The 26,556-nt window shown below is 39.6% G+C and overlaps 1 protein-coding gene across 3 annotated transcripts in view; it reads right to left on the bottom strand.

Moving 5' to 3' along the window:
- Positions 1 to 26,182, bottom strand: part of SGMS2 (sphingomyelin synthase 2) — a 66,713-nt gene extending 40,531 nt beyond the window's left edge. Inside the window, exon 1 of one of the 3 annotated variants that reach the window (XM_048847713.2) lies at positions 25,642 to 26,182. The gene's annotated coding sequence lies outside the window, so the exon portion shown is untranslated. The other 2 variants (XM_048847714.2, XM_048847715.2) reach the window with 2 other exon arrangements.
- Positions 26,183 to 26,556: the final 374 nt, after the last annotated feature.

The raw sequence follows: 26,556 nt of genomic DNA, 5'->3' as shown, positions 1-26,556 counted from the left end.
TTCAGAATTGCTTCCTTTCAGAATTTCAGCTTGCTTCTTAGAACAATACAAATATTTTTCCAGTCATGTGAAGGATCGGTATAATGTCTGTATCAAACTAACTTTGAATTGCTAGTTGCACCATTTTTAAGAATGTGACCTACATTATAATTACCTACCTGTCAAGGACAGACCAATGACAGCTTACTATAATGCCTAACAATGCTCTGAACGGCTACACAAGAGTAATCAACTTTGATTGTTTTCCAGTCAAAGGGGTCCACCCCTAGAACAATGGTTTTGCTACAGAAAGTGGCCAGACCAAAGGAAACTGGTCTTCCCAGTTTGGAGTTGGGAGAAGGGGACCTGGCACTTACCACTTAGCCACCTGACTGGGGTTCTGAAGCTGATCAGGTGGTCACATGAGAGAGGTAACTAAGACCTTATTTAAGAGCAGAATCTGCTCCAGGCTCTCTCTGTCTGGCTGACCATTCCCAGACAACAGAAGGACTCAAGAAAGAGGTCTATTCACCTAACCGAGGACGCACACGAAGAGGTCAGCATAGCCCCAGGGAAAGAGTATATAGGTTTTCATTGTCTTTCTTCAAATATCTGTAACTTCCATATGCTTTAAAAGGTAAAAGTTAAAGGTTTTGCCTGTATTCCTTACCATGTAGTTCCCAAGAGTCAAACTATAAACAAAAGTACTCCTTGGTGAGGTGAAACTCTGGGCAAGTGTTTATAAATAACTGGGGAGATTTGGGAAGTCTCAAAATTGGTTTCAGGGTCTTGGGCAGTTGGAATGCAAAGTCCCACCTCCCAACAGAGGGCAGCAGACAGGTAATCTACACCTGGGACAGTTCCTTAGAAATCCAAAGCTAGAAACAGAGTCTGGACTCTGCCCTGACCAGCTGCCTTGAAAGCATGTGGGATACAAATGTTGAGTCCAATTACAACAGACTGAGGACTAGGGGGATGCAGCCAGGTCATAACAAATGGTCTTTAGGTTTATATGAATGCTGATTAACAAATTGCACTACTGGGATGAGGCGACCCCCACCTGATGTGCATTTCTGCTTCAAGCTGCAGCATGACAGGTTCACCTGCCTCAGTTTCCCACCTCCTTCTGACCATGAAAGGGATAGTCTCTCAGCATTTGACAAAGCCCACCTGTGGGTATAATATATTCACATACACCAGTGCAGTATTCTCCCCAAACCCTGTAGCAAAATTTTCCAATTTCCACAATTAAACATACTGCAGGTGTTTCCCATTCCCCTTTCCAGGGACATCAACAGCAAGTCACCCACCCAAGAGTCAATAGCAGCACTTTGGTCTCGGTTCCTTTGGCTCCTGAGCCAGGCATCTGCCTTCTCAAGCCTGAGAGTGACCAGTCTTCCCACACCCCTTCACTCAGGTCTTTCTCCTGACGGCTCCCCCATCTTGCAGAGTTCCACTCCTCCATTCCTCCCTCCCTCCACTGTGTAGAGGATCTACCCTTCTGCAGCAACCCTCTTGTTTCTGTGTTCAGCTTCTCCTGACCAAGCCAGATCTTCTCCTTTTCCTAGGGGCCACTGTCTATGCCTTTTGCATCTCAGGGGACCCCAGCTTCAGTCAGCTCTCACCCAACAGCTCTCTTCCAAGCTTCTCAATGGCAACTCACAGTTACTGCTTTCCTTCCAAACTCAGCTCTCCTCCAAGCAACTCCTGCCACCATTTCCTTGCTAATTCTCTCTCGACTGGGTCTCGGTCAGCTCTCACCTGCCCCTTCCTGCCTCTCTCAGGCAGCCTCACCTGCCTCTTCCTGACCCCTCTCAGGCTCTGACTCACCAAATCTTTTCCCCTCTAGGGCTCAGTGTCCTCTTTTAAGCCCAATTGAGTCACACGTGCACTGGCCCAACTGTTCCCTCTTAAAAGGAACCAGTCAGCCTGTGACAACTACCCACTAAAGTTATCTAGTTGGCCAAACTTTAGTTTTGTTTTATTAATAGACTGCACTGCAGGAAGACTGAAATGGAAAGGTTCCATTGTATCTATAGTAACATTGGAAGAAGCCCAAGAAAAAAGCAGAACTATATCATCTTTGCATCATTTTGGGATCCAGTCCTTCAGACTTATGCTTCGTAGCCATAAGAACATATCACTGTGGTACGTTGCCTTCTACAGTATGGCTGATGAGATTTTAGTTTCCCCAAATGAGCCACTTAGGATTGAGCTGCAAAGACTGAGGTAAACAGAAAGACATTTCTGTTAAAAATTAAAAAAAAAAAACATCCTTTTCAAGAAGCAGAGTTGCTTAGCCAGTGATGTTGTCTTAAGAATAGGAATTACTAATGTAATAAACGTGTTTCAAAGATGACAAATTTGGAGAAAAAAAGCAAGTATAAAACAAAAAGGTAAATGGCTGTAATAAACTACAAGCAGTTTCTAAATGTGTGGTAGCAGAATGTTCTTACCATTCTTGGCAAGTAGTCCTCTCTTGACTGTTACAGGCAAGAAATCTTCTCTGGGTTGTATAACCAATCAATTATTTTATTTTCAGCAACGTTGTTATTTTAAGAAAGCTTTGGTGTGAAGAGGTAAGTGCATAAGACCATATGCAATTTATTCAACTTCTTTGTCAATCTCAAGATTTTCATGCAAGGTTCATTCTTTCTTTGTGCTAGTTATTTCCAAGATTTGAAACATTTACACTGATTTTTAAACATTTAACCAACATGCATTTCTTAAAATACACAAAATTTAGGATTATTGCATGTATCGGATTCTTTACTGCAGAAGCTTGGAACACCTGCACAGAATTTCTGAATTTACAAATTTCTTTTCAATTTTTAATTATGCTACTGTAAACTAGGATAATCAGGTATTCCTGTTACAATGATAAAAATGCCCTTGGAGAGGATTTTAAAACAAATATTACTATTATGGGCATCTTTTCATTAGTTTCCATGTTAAATATGTGCTGTTCTATAAATTTAGATTAAAATTTAAATCAGTTTCCCAATAATTTTATTTTCAAAGCAAAATTGCTTTATTAGGGCATGTGCATAATCATGAAAACAATTCTAAATAGTATTTGTGTGTGTTTTATATTTGGTGGTTGAGGTGTATTGAAAGGAATGCCAGAGACAGATCAGTATATGTACTGTTTGGAGAGAGTTAAGAAATAGCTAAGCTACTTACTCTGAGAGATCAGGTATAGCACCAATAACTATCTTTTACGTAATTTTCCTGATCTTCGATCATACAAAACATAGGTCAATAAACTGCTAGTTTCTCAAAATGTTTACTTATCACATACATTATAAATCATACTTTCCTACAATGAATACAATCTAGGATGCAGCTGGGATCAGAACACAAAGAGGTACTCCGTGCCCCCCACTCCCACTGAAGGCAATGGAAGAGGACAGTGCTCAGCACATTGCTGGACAGGGCCCTTGAAATCTTTCAGATCTGCAGTGCTGCCATTCATGTCTAGTCTAGAACTCATATCTGTGAAAATAAAAAACTGTCAGACTTGACTTGAGCCAAGATCATAACAAAACATTAAGTGTGAACAAATTTGTTTACAAAATTCTCAAATATTTTCATAGATTTACTTATTACATAAAATATTTTCCAACAGTGAATATGCTCATCTGTACTTCACTTGAAAACTTTAAGAACTGCAGTACTGATGCTCATACCCACACCTGTATAAACATATGTCTATGAGAATAAACTGATGTCTTAAGAGAACTGTTTAGGAATTGAGAGAAATTCCTTGATACCCTGCCTGTTCAGCTGTTGCACCCAAACTAAAGCTCAATAGGAGACTTAAGATTGGATTGCAATGGTACAGTTTCCCTGGAATGAAACAATGGTTTTCTTCAGAATAGAGAATTGGTTTTTCAGTGCTCCTTTCCTTAATGAAGGCCCAGTCCAGCAGCTACTGAAGTCAATGGAAAGATTCCTGTTGATTTTTGTGGGAGTGGGACTGAGCTCTTATGAAGCCAGAACAGCACTATCCATAAATGGATATAGTCTTTGAACTTGACCCTGCATTTATTGTGCATTTCAGAATAATGAGAAGTTCTGACATGCACACAGATGCAGAACCTCATTATCATGGGTACATTCTTAAAGAGTTATTTTACTGTGAAACATGACTTTGCAAAAAAGGCAGTTAGAATTCTACATTTGTCCCTCAAGGATTCCCTGAACAAATGCTGTCAGTTTATAGAAGTTGGATAATTTCTTTCCCTGCTCCCTCCCCTCGGCTCCCATCTAGTTTTATACTCTCAATCTGGGATTCAGTCTAGCTGGGTTCTTTCGTTCTTATGCATCATCACTAGTAGTAGCTCTGCAGCACTGGGAAGTGTCTTGCAACTTGGGTGACCCTGTTATTTGGCAGCCACATCGTGCTTGCCCATGTTCCAGCTGTGATCTTCCTTCTTACATTGGGTTGTGGATAGATACTGTACCTGCTCCTCCTGCCTACCATGGAACTCGGAGGCCCCTGTCTTCAAGCAACCAGGAGGCCTTTATGCCTCTCCCTTGTGGAGCCACCAGAGAGAAAGGGAGCAACAGGGGACAGGAACCCCCCTCCTCCCCCCAACACCAAATATCAAAAGACTCAGTCCTTGGCAGTGGGGTTTGCACTTCTGTAGACCCCACTGGGGAAGAGGCAACAGGGCTGGAAGTAATGATCACCTGCGTTCTTACATGAGCTCTGATAGTTGGAAAGGGAATAACTGTTTGGTCTCTGCCTAGTTTCCTTGTCTATAAAATAGGGACAGATCTCTACCGCCCTGCTAATGCTTCTACAGCTCTCTGAAGATGAGCAGCACTATCAATGGTAACTGTTACCTCTCCTCATCCTTTCAGACAATGAAAAAAAAAAAAAGTTAGCTTCCACAATTTGGCCAAAATCATAGGTTTATTTATAATATCTTTTTGCATACAGAGCATTGTCTTAGAGCTTGCCAGATATTGGTAACTTTGTACCAGGGACTTTAAGGATAATAACTATGCCCTCAAAACTGCTATTAACAAAAATTTTGCACTTTTGTTATCTAGCCACAAATTCCGTGGGTCATATAAAAGCTACTAAAAGCATTTAATCCCACATCCTAAAGCATCTATCCTTTACTGGGGTCAAAGGAATTTCAGTATGGTTAGATCTAAACAGAAAAATGCAATAAGTTAAATTTAAAAACTGCAGAGGCAAAGTTATGACTCAAACACTCAATTAACCTCTTAATCCAGACAACTTTCAATCAACGCAAAAATAAATAAGGATTCTACTGCTGTATATTCAGTAACACTACAGAGAAATATTACAGTTATCTTGCCACTCACAGAAGTGTAGATCTTCTTTGCAACTAACTTTATAGACTTATGGTGGTGAGGTAGTTTTACTCTGCCTGAAAAGATTTTAAAAGGTCAAGCAGAACAAGGAATTACAGCCACAAGAAAATCCAGTAATCTTGATTTGAAATGGCTTTTGTTTTGAGGTACTGAAGAAAGTTTGTACATAATATATGTATTTTGACTAAACTTCTTCCATGGATGGTACTGAGAATGGCTTTATAGGGGCTTTTTTTCCCCCCCTCCCTTTTCTGAAAAAACATGTGGCGGCTGAAGTTTGCACATGGGCAAGGTTTATCTCTAGGGGTATCCAGCTAGCTGACAAGTCTCCCTGGCATGAACTGCTGAGGAGGAATATCTGGCATAATGAGAAGAGAAAAAAAATCACTATTTTTTTAAATAAAAGGAAAAATCTCTATATGACCAGTCCAATGGGTCCCACTTTTTATGGGGGTCTGCTGTTTCATCAACATAGTCATGTTCTTTGACTCAGATTTTCTACTGCTGCTGCACTGGCCAGTGTCAGTGCAGTACTATATAACAAAAGATTATCCTGTGAAAAACAGAATAGTTGTCACGGTTTCTTGGCAACCCCGGCACCACAAACGCTTGCCCAAATGCCCAATCTCTCCCTGAGCAAATAAAAAGAAGAAAAACAGTGATCCAGGGGAGAAGAAATTCCATGTAAAAGGGACTGAACATTAATAAGAATATAAAACGGCCATACTGAGTGAGACCAAAGCTCCAATAAAGCCCAGTATCCTGTCCTCTGACAATGGACAATGGCAGGTGCCCCAAAGGGAATGAACAGACAGGTTATCATCAAGTAATCCATGCCCTGTCACCCAATCCCAGCTTCTGGCAAACAGAGGCTAGGGATACCATTCCTGCCCATCCTGGTTAATAGCCATTGATGGATCTATCTAGCTCCCTTTTGAACCCCATTATGGTATTGGCCTTCACAACACCCTTTGGCAAAGAGTTCCAGAGGTTGACAGTGCATTGCCTGAAAACAAAAAAACAACAAAAAACTTGTTTGTTTTAAACCTGCTACCTATTAATTTCATTGGTGGCCCCTTGTTCTTGTATTATGAGAAGGAGTAAATAACACTTCTTTATTTACTTCCTCTATACCACTCATGATTTTATATACCTCTATCATATCCCCCCTTAGTCGCCTCTTTTCCAACCTGAAAAGTCAGTCTTATTAATCTCTCCTCATATGGAAGCCGTTCTATACCCCTAATCATTTTTGTTGCCCCTTTCTGAACCTTTTCCAATTCCAATCTATCTTTTTTGAGATGGGGTGACCACATCTGCACGCAGTATTCAAGGTGTGGGTGTACCACGGATTTAAATAGAGGCAATATGATATTTTCTGTCTTATTATCTATCCCTTTCTTGATGCTTCCCAACATTCTGTTCCCTTTTTTGACTGCCGTTGCACATTGAGTGGATGATTTCAGAGAACTATCCACAATTCATAGATACTAAGGTCAGAAGGGACCATTATGATCATCTAGTCTGACCTCCTGCACAACGCAGGCCACAGAATCTCACCCACCCACCCCTGCGAAAAACCTCTCACCTATGTCTGAGCTATTGAAGTCCTCAAATCGTGGTTTAAAGTCTTCAAGGAGCAGAGAATCCTCCAGCAAGTGACACGTGCTCCATGCTACAGAGGAAGGCGAAAAACCTCCAGGGCTTCTTCCAATCTGCCCTGGAGGAAAATTCCTTCCTGACCCCAAATATGGCGATCAGCTAAACCCTGAGCATATGGGCAAGATACACCAGCCAGATACTACAGAAAATTCTTTCCTGGGTAACTCAGATCTCACCCCATCTAACATCCCATCACAGGCCATTAGGCCTATTTACCATGAATATTTAAAGATCAATTACCAAAATCATGTTATCCCATCATACCATCTCCTCCATAAACTTATCGAGTTTAATCTTAAAGCCAGATAGATCTTTTGCCCCCACTGCTTCCCCTGGAAGGCTATTCTAAAACTTCACTCCTCTGATGGTTAGAAACCTTCATCTAATATCAAGTCTAAACTTCCTGGTGGCCAGTTCATATCCATTTGTTCTTGTGTCCACATTGGTACTGAACTTAAATAATTCCTCTCCCTCTCCAGTATTTATCCCTCTGATATATTTATAGAGAGCAATCATATCTCCCCTCAGCCTTCTTTTAGTTAGGCTAAACAAGCCAAGCTCCTTGAGTCTCCTTTCATAAGACAAGTTTTCCATTCCTCGGATCATCCTAGTAGCCCTTCTCTGTACCTGTTCCAGTTTGAATTCATCCTTCTTAAACATGGGAGACCAGAACTGCACACAGTATTCCAGGCGAGGTCTCACCAGTGCCTTGTATAACGGTACTAAAACCTCCTTATCCCTACTGGAAATACCTCTCCTGATGCATCCCAAGACCGCATTAGCTTTTTTCACAGCCATATCACACTGGCGGCTCATAGTCATCCTATGATCAACCAATACTCCAAGGTCCTTCTCTTCCTCCGTTACTTCTAATTGATGCGTCCCCAGTTTATAACTAAAATTCTTGTTATTAATCCCTAAATGCATAACCTTACACTTCTCACTATTAAATTTCATCCTATTACAATTACTCTAGTTTACAAGGTCAACCAGATCCTCCTGTGTGATATCCTGGTCCTTCTCTAACTTGGCAATACCTCCTAGCTTTGTATCATCCGCAAACTTTATTAGCACACTCCCACTTTTTGTGCCGAGGTCAGTAATAAAAAGATTAAATAAGATTGGTCCCAAAACTGATCCTTGAGGAACGCCACTGGTAACCTCCCCCTCCAGCCTGACAGTTCACCTTTCAGTAGGACCTGTTGTAGTCTCCCCTTCAACCAATTCCTTATCCACCTTTCAATTTTCATATTGATCCCAATCTTTTCCAATTTAACTAATAATTCCCATGTGGCACGGTATCAAACGCCTTACTGAAATCTAGGTAAATTAGATCCACTGCGTTTCCTTTGTCTAAAAAAATCTGTTACTTTCTCAAAGAAGGCGATCTGGTTGGTTTGGCATGATCTACCTTTTGTAAAACCATGTTGTATTTTGTCCAATTTACTTTTTTTCCCTTTCTTAAAAATAGGAACTATGTTAGCAATTCTCCAATCATATGGTACAACCCCTGAGTTTACAGATTCATTAAAAATTCTTGCTAATGGACTTGCAATTTCGGGTGCCAATTCCTTTAATATCCTTGGATGAAGATTACCTGGGCCCCCCGATCTAGTCCCATTAAGCTGTTTGAGTTTCGCTTCTACCTCAGATATGGGAATATCTACCTCCATATCCTCATTCCCATTTGTCATGCTACCATTATCCCTAAGATCCTCTTTAGCCTTATTAAAGGCTGAGGCAAAGTATTTGTTTAGATATTGGGCCATGCCTAGATTATCCTTGACCTCCACTCCATCCTCAGTGTTTAGCGGTCCCACTTCTTCTTTCTTTGTTTTCTTCTTATTTATATGGCAATAGAACCTTTTACTATTGGTTTTAATTCCCTTTGCAAAGTCCAACTCTACTTGACTTTTAGCCTGTCTCATTTTATCCCTACATGTTCTGACCTCAATAAGGTAGCTTTCCTTGCTGATCCCTCCCATCTTCCACTCCCTGTATGCTTTCTGCTTTTTCTTAATCACCTCTCTGAGATGCTTGGTCTACAACTCCTGCCTATGAATTTTTCCCCCTTTCTTGGGATGCAGGCTTCCGACAACTTCTGCAGCTTTGATTTAAAGTAATCCCAGGCCTCCTCTACCTTTAGATCCATAAATTCTTCAGTCCAATCCACTTCCCTAACTAATTTCCTTAATTTGTGAAAGTCAGCCCTTTTGAAATAAAAACCCTAGTTGCAGATTTATTTTTGTTAATCCTTCTGTTCAGTTTGAACTGAATTAGCTCATGATCACTTGAACCAAGATTATCCCCTACAACCATTTCTTCTATGAGGTCCTCATTACTCACCAAAACCAAATCTAAAATGGCATCCCTTCTAGTCAGTTCAGCAACTACTTGATGAAGGAATCCATCAGCTATCGCATCTAGGAAAATCTGAGCCCTATTATTACTAGCACTCGTCCGCCAGTCTATATCTGGGAAGTTAAAGTCATGATCATGCAGTTTCCATTAGTATTTACTTTATTAAAAACATTAAAAAGGGCTCTATCCATATCCAAATTAGATCCCAGCAGTCTATAGCACACCCCAAGCACTATCCCAGGAGAGGCTCTAATAGTTTTCTTCCCCAGTGTAATTTTTTCCCAGACGGACTCTGTCTTCTCCATTCCATCGCTTCTTATTTCTTTGCGTTCTACCTCATCATTGATATACAATGCTATTCCACCATCTTTACCTTTATTTTGGTCTTTCCTAAACAGCACATACTCTTCAATACCTGTAGTCCAGTCACGACTACTGTTCCACCATGTTTCTGTTATCCCTATAACGTCTGGTTTCACTTCCTGCACCAGTAGCTCTAGTTCCTCCATTTTGTTACCAAGGCTCCTTGCATTGATGTACAAACATCTTAATTTTTGCTGTTTGGCCTCGCTCACATTCTGTACCCCATTAGGCACGGTCATTCTATAGCCAGTATAACCTATTAGACTGGTATCCACACTGCCCTTCCTCCTTATATACATTCTCCTACCCATGGCTGTATCCTTTCTTACTTCATTTTCTTCCCTCTCAATGCTAAAATCTGGCGTGGAGATTACCTGGACATCTCCCAACCATCCCCCAAATTCCTAGTTTAAAGCTCTCTTAATCAGTTGTGCCAGCCTCCATCCTAGAAGTCTATTTCCTTCACAATGACGCCAAGATCTCTTTCTTGAGTGGTAACAACTTATTTAGACCCCATCATTGTATATGTATAGTTAGGATTATGTTTTCCAATGTGCATTACTTTGCATTTATCAACATGAAATTTCATCTGCCATTTTGTTGCCCAGTCACCCAGTTTTGTGAGATCCTTTTGTAGCTCTTCGCAGTCTGCGTGGGACTTAACTATCTTGAGTAGTTTTGTATCATCTGCAAATTTTGCCATCTCACTGTTTATCCCTTTTTCCAGATCATTTATGAATGTGTTAAATAGGACTGGGCCCAGTACAGATCCCTGGGGGACACCACTATTTACCTCTCTCCATTCTGAAAACTGACCATTTATTCCTACCCTTTGTTTCCTATCTTTTAACCAGTTACCAATCCATAAGAGAACCTTCCCTTTTATCTCATGACTGCTTATTTTGCCTAAAAGCCTTTGGTGAGGGACCTTGTCAAAGGCTTTCTGAGACTCTAAATACACTATATCCACTGGATCTCCTTTGTGCGCATGCTTGTTGACCCTGTCAAAGAATTCTAGTAGATTGGTGAGGCATGGTTTCCCTTTACAAAAAAGCATGTTGACTATTTTCCAACAAATTATGTGTCTGACAATTTTATTCTTTACAATGGTTTCAACCAATTTGCCTGGTACTGAAGTGAGGCTTACTGGCCTGTAGTTGCCAGGGTCACATCTGGAGCCCTTTTTAAAAATTAGCTTCACATTAGCTATCCTTCAGTCATTTGGTACAGAAGCTGATATAAATGATAGGTTACAGATGACAGTTAGTAGTCCTGCAGTTTCACATTTGAGTTCCTTCAGAACTCTTGGGTGAATACCATCAGGTCCTGGAGACTTATTACTGTTTAGTTTATCAATTTATTCCAAAACCTCCTCTGACACCTCAATTTGAGACAGTTCCTTAGATCTGTCACCCAAAAAGAATGGCTCAGGTTTGGGAATCTCCCTCACATCCTCAACAGTGAACACTGATGCAAAGAATTCATTTAGTTTCTCCACAATGGCCTTATCGTCTTTGAGTGCCCCTTTAGCATCTCGATTGTCCAGTGGCCCCACTGGTTGTTTAGCAGGCTTTCTGCTTCTGATGTATTTAAAAATATTTTGCTATTATTGGAGCATTTGGCTAGCTGTTCTTCAAATTCTTTTTTGGTCTTTCTAATGATATTTTTACACTTCATTTGCCAGAGTTTATGCTCTTTTCTATTTTCCTCATTAGGATTTATCTTCCACTTTTTAAAAGGATGCCTTTTTGCCTCTCACTGCTTCTTTTACTTTGTTGTTTAACCACAGTGGCTCTTTTTTGGCTCTCTTACTATGTTTTTTAAATTGGGGTATACGTTTAAGTTGAGCCTCTATTATGGTGTCTTTAAAAAGTTTCCATGCAGCTTGCAGGGATTTTACTTCCACATTAAAATTGTCACATATGACACTTGCTCTCTTCTTTCCAATTCAAAATCTTTTCCCTAGTTGCAGAGGGGTAAAGGTTGAAACAGAGAGCCTCAGAATGTAAAGAGAGAGTAAGAGTTTAGTCACCGTGTCTAAAGGATGGAGACTGCATTGAGTAAAGTGCCTCTGCTATAGGGTGTGTCAATGGGCAGTTAATTAAAAAAAAAAAAAAGAAGTCATGCACTTCCTGATAACAGTTCACTCTGTGCATGAGACATCCTGAAAATATGCAGTGTCGTTATAGCTGTGTTGGTCCCAGGATAGAAGAGAGATAAGGTGGGTGAGGTAACACTCTGTATTTAGCTGTATGCTCAGAGTACTTTTACCAGACCTGAACAAGAGTTCCGTGTAGCTCGAAAGCTTGCCTCTCTCACCAACAGAAACTGGCCCAATAAAATATATTACCTCACCCACTGTGTCTCATCCTGAAAATATTTCAGTAAAAAATATTTCAATAAATGCTACTCACCTAAAACTTCAAGAGTGATGGACAAAGAATGAATATGTAGCCTCTTTGATCCCAAAAGAGTCCAAAGTGCTTCAACAGCAGGGTCCATCTTTTGCACCACTGGAATCACTTTGCCTACCACTTGACGCACACTTCACCTCTGAGGTTGAATGTGACAGCTCCAACAGTTCACAGCAACAATATACAAGGTAGGGCAAACGTAATAAATTCAACATGGAATTTGATCAGAATATCAGGAACAAAATCCATACTCTTTCAAAAAGTGTTTTTAATAGTCAAAGCCACAAATAATCAGGACCTCCATTTCATATTTTACCTGCAAGTCAGAATCTCCAACTGCACCTCTTAGCACTATACTAAGAGCTTGTATACTAAGGTGCAAATTTAAAGTGAATCAGTTACAGCAAATTAAACCCGCTGTCTGAACCCTCTTTCAGAAGTAAAATGGCTTAGTTTGTTTTAGCTTATTCAGTGAATTAACAGATATAGAATTGAATTCATTGGATAAAATTAAACCAAACTCGGGCCATTTCACTTCTGAACAATAGCATCCACACAAAGGTTTAAATGTGCTTTCATTAACACACTTTAAATTCACACCTTTAGTTGATTTGGCATATCCTTCCTGAGCATTACCTGAAAAGAGAAGCCCGAAAGATTCCTGTTCATTATTTATTTGGAAGAGCTCCATTTACTGAGGGCAAGTCTACACTACAGCACTACATCGGCAGTGATGCAACTGTGCCACTGTAGGGCATCTGGTTAAGACGCGCTATGCCGATGAGAGAGCGCTCTTCCATTGGCATAATTACACCACCTTGTCGAGAAACAGAATCTAAGTCGGTGGGAGAGCATCTCCTGCCAATGTAGCGAGGGTGCTTACAGCATGAAACTTGTGTTGCTCGGGGGAGGGGCGGCTTTTTCACAATCCTGAGTGAAAAATTATGTCGACTTAGGCTGTTGTGTACACCTGCCCCGAATCATTAAGTCCATTCTCCATTACTAAAGAGTACAGCAGTAGGAATATACTACCGACTACCTGACAAGGATGGCGGTGGTGATTGTGAAATGCTCAGAGAGACTGGAGAGGCTACAAAGGCAAAAAATGCAATAATAATGGGGATTTATACTATCCTCCTATTGAGTAGGTATGTGTCACCTCAGGAAGGGATGCAGAGATAAAATTTGTAAACAACTGCTTCTTGGACCAGCTTTTCCTGAAACCCACAAGGGGAGAGACAATTCATACATTCTTAGGAAGATTTTTGGAGGTCTTTCATCCAAGTACTAAGTCATCACTATGCGACTTAGTTAGTAAGATTTAAGGCATCACTGCTGATCTCAATCAAGAGAATGAAGGGCTGGATATTTGAGAATGCCACATTCAAATGGCCCTGACACAGGAAAATAAGTTTCCCTCCTCTCAAAAGCCACCCCGTAGCTACTACTGCCACTCCCCACTATGTCTGACCTGCTACCAATGCATGTTACTTCACTCCACATCTTTTTGAAAGTGATGCCAGAGCTTCATGAAGCAGTGTGCAGAAGTGACAGACTTATGAGCAATCTTAACTACCATCTAATCCATGTTCTTCCTATATACATGCCTGAGTGGGAAGTAAAAACAAAACAAAACTTACATACAATGAATGAACTCAAAGGCAATATAAAAGGATTCCAATAACATGCTGGTAACCATGAGAGCAAAGCTGGAGGGGTTTGTGACATCACCAGAACTTGTATGAAAACCCTTATTCAGAGTTCTTTTGTTGTGTTTCATAGATTTGGTGGGTGGTATTTTACATGAAAAAACAATTTTTTAAATTATCATAGTCAAATAGTTCTGTAACTTCCTACTTGTTTGATTTTGGTAAGATTGCAAGTTCAAGTTTTGCTATTAACAGGAGAACAGTCTTCTCCTTTCTCTCAACCAGGTGTGAGGAATTCATTTCCCCTTTTCATTCGAACCTGTAACAATATTTCCTCCTCTCTACTGCTGCATTCCATGAAGGTGATGTTTTGGGTTTTTAAAAAAATATTTTCTTTCCCCCTTGAATGTTGGCCCTCCAATGCTGCTTCAGAGTGTGATAAAGAAACTGTGCTTAGGCAGTACAACAGAAAAGTTTCCGTTTAATCAGGACTGTTCCTGCCCTTGAATAAGGTGGGCTTATTATCTCTCCTGTCACTCAGGGAGGGGGTCATTCTGGGTCTCTCAAAGAGTGGGATGTGATTCAAGAATGGACTCTCCACAAGACTGATGAATCTGCATTTCCCCCTGAAGGCGTTACCCTGGAACATCAACAGAAAAGCCCTGGAAGACTTGTTATAGTAGCGATAGGGCTTGATGACCTTTTAATGCACTTAACTAGCAGCGTCCATGCTGCATTCAGTACCCTTCAACTGTGCCCTGACTAGAGGAAGTGGCTGAGCTCTGTAACCAGGAGCATGGCTGCTGCTATGCGTTCTAGGGATTTAGATGCAACCTTCTACCGGGCATGCTGCCATTCTGGAGTTGCCCCCTTCATGGGGATGGGGAGCCACTTGTCCCTGCAGCAGCTTTTCCACTCCTGCCTGCTTGCCTTGTTTTCTGCCTAGGATAAGGGGAGTTTGAGGACAGCAAGCAAGGTGACCCTACTGGGACTGGGCTGCTGAGACAGCGCCTGCATCTCCCATAGCAGAGTTGGTCTCTCCAAACCTGCCCAGCGTCTTTCCTGCCTGGCTGGTGAGGGGGCACTGTCCAGGCTTGGGCTCTGAGGAGGATGATGTCCACAGAGATGGTCAAGCTTCCTAACAAGACACTTGATAAGAGGGAGGTGGAGCTGGAGACACAGACCTTTCCTTTACCCTTTTGCTAATTAACACAGTTGTCAGCATGGTCCATTGAACCAACAAAGAAGTGCTTTTAAAAATCCCTTCCCAAGTTTAATCTTGCCACACAATACAGAATTGATAACAGCAGTTACAAAAAAGATGCAGTACAGTTGTCTATCTAAGAATTAGCTGATCTGTGACAAATGGAGTTTGGAAAGAAAACGAGAGAAATGAAAAGAATATCTGTAATATTGATGAAACATATTAGTCATGACTGACATGAAAAGGAGATGACTGGTGTACACAAGTAAAATTTTTCTGTCCACAACTAAAAGCAAAATTATAGGTCTCAATTTACAGAGCCACATCATTACACAGAGGCATCACCACAAATACAGTCCCCTGCCATTTACAAGATGTTGGCCTTTTTGATGAAATAACAAATGAACAAACTTCTGGAATGACATTTTACTTGAAGAGGGACTGTCACACTGACAGTTTCTATATCTTAAGAAATATCGTAAGTACTCATCTTCTGTACTCTACTTACAGCGTCACAACTGTGTTAACAATTGCAAGAGCTCCCTAGCTGGTAGGTCAACTTTTCCTTCAGCTTGATACCCCAGTGAAGTCAAACTTGTGTTTATGTCTTCATAAGACAGTCTGTTGTTCTGGAAAGACTTGTGATACCAAAAGACCAGCTTTATGACTCGAGTGTAGGATGAAATAAGATTAGGATGAATCTGTGGAAAACACACTACTGTTTAATCTGTTGACCCCAGATGGGTACAGCTATGTAAACAGAGGAGTGCAGCACATGGCCCTCATTCCCCTCAAGAACTTCCCACCCAACTCCCAGATTCACCCTGAACATGAGCAATAATTCAAATATATTCAGTGGTGAAGGAGTAAAATACAAAATTAGTTTCCAACTAACCAATATATTAAAAAATGTCATGTATAACGACAGCATTTGAAAGGCAGGTAGATTTTTGTATGCTTAAATGTTCCCTTTAGCATGAGAGAACTATGATATTTTAGTATGTCCATATATTCAAATTGAAAAACTACAGAAACCTGTTACGAAAAATATCCATGCTGCAATGCAAGTTAATTTCCTAAAATTGCTGATTACTCTATGCTTGTTTATAAAGTCTTACAACCATAATAGTATTAACCAGCTGTAATCTGACAGATTACTCTATTCCTTGCAAAACATCTTCTCAACATTAGGGAAGGGCCTAAATGTTAGAGGAAAATTTTCCTACGGAATTTTCAAATGTGATCATTTCATAACTACTGTTACTACTGTAGCTGAAAGGGATAAGCAAACAACAAAAGTTTCTCTATTTAATCTTGTTTATTTAGTTTGTACATTTGACAGCACTTTGCGTGAAATCTACGTATAGTACCACATCAAAAACTAAATGGTTCTTAGTATGCCATCTTAATTTTAATTAGTGTAATTTAAACCAATTCTTATTCTGATTCTAGATTTTAGTAATACTGATTGCAGCTTACAAGCAAGAGTTTAAGAACTGCTGATATAGTCAGTCTGATAGTTCATTTCCTTTGTTCAGAAGGGTCTTTCATACAAAAGGGAGGTGAAAAAAACATTGAGCAGGAAAAAGTTACTGTAAAACCACAATCACTGGCATGAGAATCAAGGCAAGTGTGTGTATCTGAATCTACTTTTAACTCATTTAAAAAAATTGAGTAGTTTTAATATTAAAGAGAGAACATTAGCTTGAAATCTAATTACCAGTTTTAAAGGTAACCATGATTGTAACTCAGAACAGTGTGCTTGCAGGTCAAAGATATTTGACATGAAACCTCAACTGAAGTTGAATAAATTGACTTTTTTTTAAGTTGGATGCACCTTATAAAATAGCAGCAGAAATGGAAAGACTAATTATTGAGCACAACTGCCCACAAATACAGGATATAATCTCAACAGAGGACATCATCTTTGAAAAACACATCATACATTTTGTCAATGATTCTTCAGTAAATGGTCTTGTGACATAATATCTAAGAGTGTCTGAGAAGCTTGAAGGAAGAAATTCCTTGAAGCAATTCATTATATTTCAAAAGGTAAGGGACTTACTTTGGGTTTGTTTGTTGTTGAGACTGCAGTTTAATATGAAAGCCCAAAATCCTTCTAAAATGACCTGGAAAAATATATTTTTTTATTGTTCCAAGTAATCCTGCATTAAAAACAGAAAAGCAAGCTTCAAAACAATGCATCAGCCTTAGGCTCTTTTTCAGGCTGTGAAAAAAAGAACTGACTATTTTCCTAGCTGTGTTCTAATTTCTATCTTATTTTGAAGAAAAATACCAACATGGTAGTTATGACATCTTATTTTTCATTTGAAATCTTTTCTTAATTTTGCATCACATTGCAAAATAGTATAATTGATTTTACTTTCCAAATCACACCTCAAAGCTCCATGCAAAGCATACATACACATAAAAACAAAACCACTCTGTGCGGACTGCACAGCATCTGCACTTCAGTAACTTTAACAGCGCAACCGCATCTTTATTTGGCCTTGTTACCTAATAAGCTTGTGAGAGCCAAATTCAATCCTCATATACAACCCCTGTTAAAGTCAACAGAAGTTGCGTGGGTATGCTGGAGGACAGGAATGGGGTCTTATGGTCACATTATGCGGTTGGATTTGAGTGCAAGCTCCTAGTGAAGTCACCAGGAACCATGCTCATGCTTCCAAAAATGGAATTTAACTTTACTCATCCACTGTCATTTACATAGCATTCTTAGGGTATGTCTACACAGCAACAGGACACCCGTGACTGGCCCGAGCCCCGTGAGCCAGAATTGGTTGGCATGGGACAAGTTTGTAGTTGCTGTGTTGAAATACCCTTAGAGTCTGATCCAATTCCCATTGAAGTCAATGGAAAGACTCCAGTGGGAACTGGATCAGGTCCTTAATACACAGCACCACAAAAGAAAAATTATATGGGCACACTTTTAAAAGTTGAAGTAGTTGGTTAGAAGTAAAATCTAAATCATCAACATCCCTCAAAATGAGCCCTACAACGCTAACAAATTATCAGCAAATCTGAATATATAAGTATGAATTAAGCCAATTAAAACTGTAGCACTTCGTGTTTCTAGATGTTAAATTTAGATCTTTTAAAGTTATTTTTAATTCTTTAGAATTAAATATTTGTATGGTATAGAAATTTAAATGGGAATAATGAGAAGAGATCAAACTGCATAATTGGACAATATTACATTCAGCATGTTTTTTTAGCACTGCCAAGGCAAGAATGTGACATTCCAATTTTAACATGTTCTTTTGAGGCTGTGGTGATGGGAACACTTTGCTTCAATACAGCCTGTGTTCAGATTCAAACGGACACTGGCTGCAGCATTTGGCATCCTAATAAAGCATCTTCAAATAGCAAGTGCTGTTTCCCCATTTATGAGGTGGATGTGGGGGAGGGACAAAAGCAGCAGAAGCAAGCTAGAATTGCTGTGACAGGAAATATACAGAGCCACCTACCAGGTGTTTGACTTTTATTGTGCCCTCCCTAAGTAAAAAAAAATTACCATGGGAGCATGACCTTTGTCCCTGTTGTCATTCCACTTTAACAGCTATTATGTTCCTTAAGATAATACAGGAGGTCTGTACAATTGCTCCACTACTCAGCACCATTGAACTTCAATGTGTCAATGTAAGAAGGATCTTGGGGTGTGGTAAGCAAACAATTTGTCACTGGTTTATGTAAATTAAATGTAACTGAAACTGTGAGAAACAATTCAATATTCCTTGCTCTCTCTGTTAATTAATTGGTTGGTAGTTCAAGATACTTTGAGTCTTAACAAAATAAATAAGTTAAGCTTTCTAAAAGCACTCAACACCTGAAAATCTGGATAAACATTTCATGTGGGAAACATACAGGAAGAGCAGGTGAACAATAAATAAAGAAAAGTATTGGCTTGATGCAAATAACTCTACCTGTATTGAAATATAGGGAAGGATGATCTTATACTTAGGTCACTAAACTGGGAGTCAGGAAATCTCAGTTCTATATTGTTGCTCCTGCCAGAGATCTCCTGTTTGACCTTGGACTAATCACTTAAACTTGTCTATCCCTAATAATACCTCCCTGATGTTGTCAGGATAAATTAGTGGTTTTGTGGTGTTCAGATACAATGGTGATATATACCAAAGAAATGTATATAAAAACAAACAAAACACAAATAACCTTAAATAATATTTTGGGTATGCAAATTGCTTTTAGTTTTGAGGGAACACAGCTTCACACAATGGCCTAAAATGTATTCTACTTTAAGGCTTTCTATACCTAGTTAGTTCCGCAATAGCAGAAAAATCAGACATCAACACCAAGATGATGATGTATGTAGATACGTTTACAAATTACCAATTTTGGAAAGCAAAGGGGTCAAATTTAAAGTGTTCCAATAGCAACAAGATGTTATATCTTACCTGGAAATAAGGTATCACTGAACTACACTGGATGAAAGGAGTTTTTTCCACTTGAAAATTACTAGAATTTGTAAAATAACCTTTTACCATTTTCAGCAGTGATACATTGGCACATTGATGGGAATGACAACTGACCCATTAACTTGGAGTTAGCTACCTTTGTCTAGGCAAGTTCCTTCTGACATCTATCACTCATTCAGTTAATCAGAAAATAATTCTGAACTGTTTCAGGCAGTTTTGCACAGATGCAATGAAAATGGAGTGATCTGAGATTAGATCATGGATTGAGAAATAAATTTACTTTGGCTATGTCTACACTGCCATATAAGCCCAAGGTTAATGGAACTCGAGTCAGCTGACCCTTGTTAGGGAATCCTGGGGCTTGAGCATCTACATTGTATTTTAACCCTATGTTAAGAGACTTTTCTAATCTATGCTCAAACCTAGGGCTCTGGTGTCCACTCTGCAGTGCACAAACCTGAGTCAAAGTAACCATATCCCAGAGTCCATAGCACCCCCTACCACTGAAATGTGGATGCTCTAGCACTAGGACCATGGTGGTCCTTTGGTCCTTTTCCATGTGGAAAAACTTTGCTGCCCACCATGCGCATTACCAGGAAGCAGCTCATTTTGCAAAATGCTTGATCGGTTTGCTCTCCATTGGAAACCCAGGAGGATCTCCAACAGTGTGCTTGCAGATTGGTATCAGAAGAAAATGGGTTAATCCTGAACTGAGCTGCTCACAGAAGTGCCCTTAATCAGAATAAGTCTGAACATAGGAGGATCTGATTATGTGGTGACTGAAAGACTGATGAGGACTTGAGTGGAGAGGGAGAGTGACTTAGTGCTACATGGGTAAAACAGGGTAGCAATATTTTGTTATTTGTGTTACACTAGTGTCCAGAGGTCTCATTCAGGGTTGAGGTTCCATTATGTGGGGCACTGTACGAACATAATATTAAAAAACAATTCCATGCCACAAAGAGATTACAATCTAAATAGGTACAAGATGCAAGAGGTGCATAGCGGGGGAGTAGGTAGGAACAAAGGCAACAGTTCCAGGAATGTAAAGCTCCACATATTAGTTACGTGCACACTTTGGAAGTTTTATAGTTCACCTGAGAGGGATTCATTAACTTCTCTTGTTTACCAATTTTTTAAAAAAAATATCCTAGTTGGGAGGTCCTTGACATTCACATGTGCTTTAAGACAGCCTCTTGTCAATTTCAATGGCTCAGCTGGCCAGAGTGAAGATTATGTAGACACCTGAACAATCACTTTTTTTTAATAAAGTGCCTGGGACAGGCCCTGAGAACTGTGACATCTCCCATGTTCATGGCCACATGGGTCACCATACCTGGTAAAGGCCGTTTCACTAAAACTAGATTGAAATAATTACTGTAATAGCAAGAAAGCATGGCAGCAGCTCTATCGTATCTTGCCTGGTGATAAAAAAGGGGCATGTAGTGATCATACCTACACTTTTGCAAAAGGGAAAATCAAATACAAGGAAGCCCCAAAACTCAAAATTGTGATGGGTCCTAAAATTGTTGCGCTAAAAACAAAAAAACAAAAAACAAACAAACAAACAAAACCCCTTGCAAACAAAATGTAGCATTTTCAGGATTTCTCTAAGAAAACCGCCCTTTGGGAATTTTTAAAAACTGAATATATTTTCATCATTGATACTGGGGGACTGTTCTGCAAGCCAACAGCACACACTATAAAAACTACGGAGAGGATCTATACATTACTTTGTATCTAGTGTGAGGGGGCAGGGCGGGGCAGGAATCTGTCAAGACCACAGGCATCCCCAGGGTGAGAAGCCATAATGAATGACTGCATGGCCATCCACCCCTAGAGGCTCAGAAGTACTTTGAGCATCCTAGAACCTTTGGCAATACAAATATCCATCTTCCAACAAAATAAATACAAAAGGGCTTACTAATGAACTTGGGTAAAGGACATTATATTTCACTACAATGAGGCTTAGTTCCACTGAGCTTTGTAACAGTGACCATAAGTATTTGTTAATATAGGTATTTCCCCCCCACCCCATCCCCACCCATTAGCTACGCTATTTTCTATTAGTGTGAATGTTACACATACTAACAATCTGTAACAGTGATAGTGCAAACAAAGATATGCTGGGACAGTGGGACCTGTTGTCATTAAAATATCATAGCATCTGCTGGAACAGTAATGCCCAGTATGGTTAAGCAGTTCTCTCAGCAGATACAGATCCGAGAAGACAGTAGCATCTGTGTTACATAAACTTTCCCATCAATGCCTGGTTTAGCTCCTAAAGTCTCACAGCATCTTCTGGGACAGTAGTGTCCATGGTACAATAATTCTCCCAGCAGACACAGATCTATGAAGACAGTAGTGTCTGTTATATTAATCTTCCCAGCATCTGTTAGGAGTACTGTAGTATTGTATCCATGCTAAATAAAGTGTCATACCATCTGCATTGTCTATCCTGTTTTAATATTGTGAAACTATCTTGTGAGCTGATAGCCTATAGAAGTATAAATTAAACAAAAATATGTATTGGTTACTAATAATTTCAGCTTCACAGTAAAGTCTTGTATTAGATAAGAAAATTTAGAAGAATAATACTCCAGAACACTGTTCCTTAAGAAAAATCCTGACTTGGGTCAATAAATAGGAAGAATCTAAAAATATAATTGTTTCCTACTTTTTTCTGTTTGTGTACTTTATGTATGTTTCACAGCACAGATAATGAAAACAGATTAGTCACTTCCTTTGTACAGAAATTACTTGGCAAAATAGAATAAAGTTCTAGGAATAAAAATTAGGTTTGTATTTGTGGACCCAATCCTGCACTTCCTTCTCAGGTAACTCAACTTGACTTTTGTCCAAGTAATAAGTTTATACTAGCCAAGACAACAGGCTCCTTACAAGGTGTGACTATATAGTTTTAATGCCCAAAGGTGTCAATTGCCTCATAATAACTATAGCCTATTAACATGTCTTCCTATTGTAAAAGAACTTTATTGACGGGGAAATGGTTTTATGTTCACAGATATCAAAGCTGAGAGTTTAGGTATTGTTTAACCTTTGCACTTTGAGGAGGCAAATAGCTGGTGATATGGTAGATTATCATCTGTGATATATCAGTGTACATTGTCAAAGCAAACTCCTCCTAAAAACTCATAAGATCTGCAAACCTAAGTGTAAGCGTGTGGCCTCACAGATTGCCTCTCAATAGATCTATTTAGACAAAAAATGTTACAAATTACAGTGTTTCTGGTGTATAATTTGGGTCTCCAGAGAAATATTCTATTCTGTGACTGACAAGAGAACAGTCTTGCAGGAAACTGTGTTCATGAAAGCTCATGCTCAAATAAATTGGATCGTCTCTAAGGTGCCACTAGTACTCCTTTTATTTTGCGAATACAGACTAACATGGCTGCTACTCTGAAACCTGCGTTCACATGATTGTCTGTTGTTAAATTTTACTTAATACAGGCACTTTTAAAATCTGAGGCATCTGGCAAAATTCAGAAAAGAAATAATTTCTGTGAAAGTATATCGATACGAAATTACTGTGCCCAATCAGCAATCATTTTGCACCCAGAACTCCCCTTGAAGTCCATGGAAAATTTCAGTCAGTGGGGATTGATAACAGGGTGAGTCCTAAAATGGTGCATAAGTGATTTTATATAAATTATTGTTTTTTCAGGAGAGCAAACAAAATGACAGGAGATGCTGTTGGAGAACGCAGTGTATGCAGAAATCCAAACTGGCAATGCAGAATGTAATTTCAAAGTCTTGTAATGAGGGCCACAGCAGAATTACATTGTTGAATCTAAATACCTGGGTTGACATTCCATTCTCAGTAGTGCTGGTGGAAACAAGGAATAACTCCATTGTAGACAATTGTTATCAGTGCAACCTAAACCAGCATTTGGCCCTTAATTGTGAGAACTAGCCTTGTTTGTAAGGTTAAAAAAAATGTTAATCAGAAGGAGGTTTTATGGCCTGGAAAGGGACATTTGCAAGTCAACTCCTCAATCAAAGCTCAAAAATAGGAGTTCTTTCAGAAAGCTTGTGAAAACTCAAGTTGCGTATAAACTAACTCTAACATTTTTATTTTGAAATGTTACTGAGTGTCCGGTCCTGTTTTCCAGTCATACTTTCTCCTCTCATTCATTCTGTACCCTAAATACTGTCCTCTCTGCTCTGTGAGCTCATTTGGAAGATTGGTTTTCTTAGTTGGTTACTAAATAACTAGTATCACTATCTAGAGACCATCATACTCCCTAGATGCCCACCAGGACAAGTCTGGAAGACTTGGTTGTTTCTTCATTCTGCAATTCTTGGGCCAACATCATAAAACTTACTGAATACAGTTGGGAAAAGACCCATCTCCATTAAAATGTTATGGGTTTTTCCAAATGCCACCGCTTACTGAGCCTACTTTGTATGAACATTTTAAAAATGTCCTTGGGAAGAACACAAACATCTCCATATATTTCTTAGGTATCAAGGGTCTTGCCCAACAGCACTAAGGACCCTATACCATGCCCGCTGTAACCAATGGAAAGGAAAGACTCCTATTGACTTTAATGGGCAATGGATCAGGTTCTAGATCAGCTTTTATTTAACTTACATATCTAAACCCTATCCTAATTTTATAAAGGTAAATGAAATTAAAAATTACACAGGTAACATAATTTATTCCTAAAAAAATACACTAAAATAATCTCTCAAATAACAGCACCTCTAAACACCATAACTACACTATAATGCCTAATACATAGCTCTTATACAGAACTACCATCTTCTATAAATACAAGATCCAAAGAGGGAGAATGAAAACACACAATACTTTCTATCATGACAATGTATCATTCTTTAATTTAACTCAAATACGAGGACTACATTTTAATTTAAATGCGACCACTAATGCTACTGTAGGTCCCAATCCAGCAAATTTTAAGCACTTGGTTAACTTTACACCAGTAGTAGTCCCACTGAGATATCATTACAATGTTAACATTTCAGATTTATAAATAACTATTTATAGGGTTATTATCTGATAGGAAACTTTCATTCAAACAAAACTTGACAGACATTTTTAGAATAGAATTTTCTTTCCAATATCAAAAACAAACTGTTCACTGGTTCTTGAGTCTTGAATATAAAAAAAGTTGGCTGGCTTGAGAAGTTTGGGTTGTTTTATTTGATTTTATAAAGCTCAAAGCATTAAGACAGACAGTTTCATTTGCAAAAAAAAGTTGAAAAGCAACGAGTTCATAGTACGATCTAATCACCTGGGTTTTGGGAAAAAAAAAAGTTACCAAGATTCTGCATTTCAATCAGTTTCTCCTGTGCTGTAACTACATTTCATAAGGATTTTTAAGTTTTATTTTACTCTGCAAAAGGTGCATCTTAAGTATGCATTAATCTAATTAATCTAGAAGGTAAGTACATAAAGATTTATAGCCAGACTCTGCTCCCACTGAAGCCAATGGCAAGACTCCTATCAGCATCAATAGGAGCAAGAAGCTGACTTTTACAAAGCCACTGTGGTCTAGAATGTACAAACATTTTAAAAAGTTCAAACATTTAAAAGTTCTTACACACCATTGCTCAAATATGCACGTAGCACAGCTCCAGAGGGTCCCATTATAACTCTTGGGTAACGAATGTACATTTTAAAAGATACATAAATATGTTCCCCACATTAAATAGATATTTACAAGACAAACAAAGCAGCCTATGCATCTGATGAAGTGAGCTGTAGCTCACCTAAGCTTATGCTCAAATAAATTTGTTAGTCTCTAAGGTGCCACAAGTACCTGTTCTTTTTGCGGATACAGACTAACACGGCTGCTACTCTGAAAGCAGCCTATAGTATCACTCATACACTTTCTTTGACAGGGGGGAAAATAATGTAACAGTTTTTTTTTTTAAGTAAAAATTATTTGGCAGAGGCAAAAGCAGGGAAGTGAACAGTCTGTAAAAGAAATTAATAAATCATGTTAGAAATGGAAGAGACCTATTAGATTACCTTGCCAATGCAGGATTGCTCTCTACAGTTGCATTTCTAGTACTCTGCCCATCTAGTTTTGGACATCTTACGTGAAATACTCAGGCTGTCGTGGTACACGTCGGTAACAAGCCACATTCCATCATTCCCATCCTTACTCTGCAGAATACAAAGTTGTATTGATATGTGTCATTCAACATACCCACTTAGTTGTATATGGAAACACTGGAGCTGAAGGTGGTTCCTCCTCCAAAGGCAGCAGAGAAGTCTCCTTTGTAGCCTCAGGACTCTTTGACATTTGGGCTTTGCAGCTCTTTATGGCCAAAGACACAGACACTCCCACTTCTGGGGTGGTAGCTGAAGCAAAAAGCAGCTAGAAAAGTTTGCCCACACCTTTATCTTCCCCTGCAATTCTCTTCTCCTTCCTGGCAACAGGGACTGGCCTTAAGGGCGATGGGGAAGGCGACACTTCTTAGTAAGGTTTCCTTGAAATGATTGCCAGATCCGTATGCACCGTTACCTCAGCAATGCTACAGCTGGAGAAGCTCTCCTGATAGAGGGCGGCTCCAGGCAGAAGGGAGGGCGGGGGTAAACTCGAGGCAGCTTTCTCTGCGTGCTACTGCTGTGTTTACACTCAGTTTCATGCTCTTTGCTTCCCCCCCGCGAGCCTGGATCTTGCCTGACATCATTAATTCTCTTACACACTGACACACGCCCGCCCACTCCATTTCCAAACACTGACTCACCCCAGTGCTGCTGCTATTCAAAGGCAAGGCTAGAAAAACTGGTAACACCGGTAAAGAACCCCCCCCCCCCCCTAAAGGTGGAGAGAGAGCTTGGCACTGAAATAAGGAATGAGTTTGCTCAGTGCCTGCCTGCTTACTTGCTACTGTTGTTACAAGCACTTGAGCTAGAGAGCTGTCAGGCAGGGACAATGTGAATGGGTGAAATTGCATTTGTCTGACTCAAAACGCACCGCAAAGCTCTTCCGAACGGGTATAAGCTGCCTTAAAATTAATACCCAAACAAATGAGCTCAGTGTGTGAGCTTTTGGCAGACCTCCTTGCTTTCTCCCTATGCTGAAGTCCACTCCCTATCCTAACCCTCCATGCCCACA

The sequence above is a fragment of the Caretta caretta genome, chromosome 4, assembly GCF_965140235.1.
Source record: "Caretta caretta isolate rCarCar2 chromosome 4, rCarCar1.hap1, whole genome shotgun sequence".
Lineage (NCBI taxonomy): Eukaryota > Metazoa > Chordata > Testudines > Cheloniidae > Caretta > Caretta caretta.
Note: the sequence above shows the minus strand (reverse complement) of the source record. Positions and strands in the feature narration are given on the sequence as shown.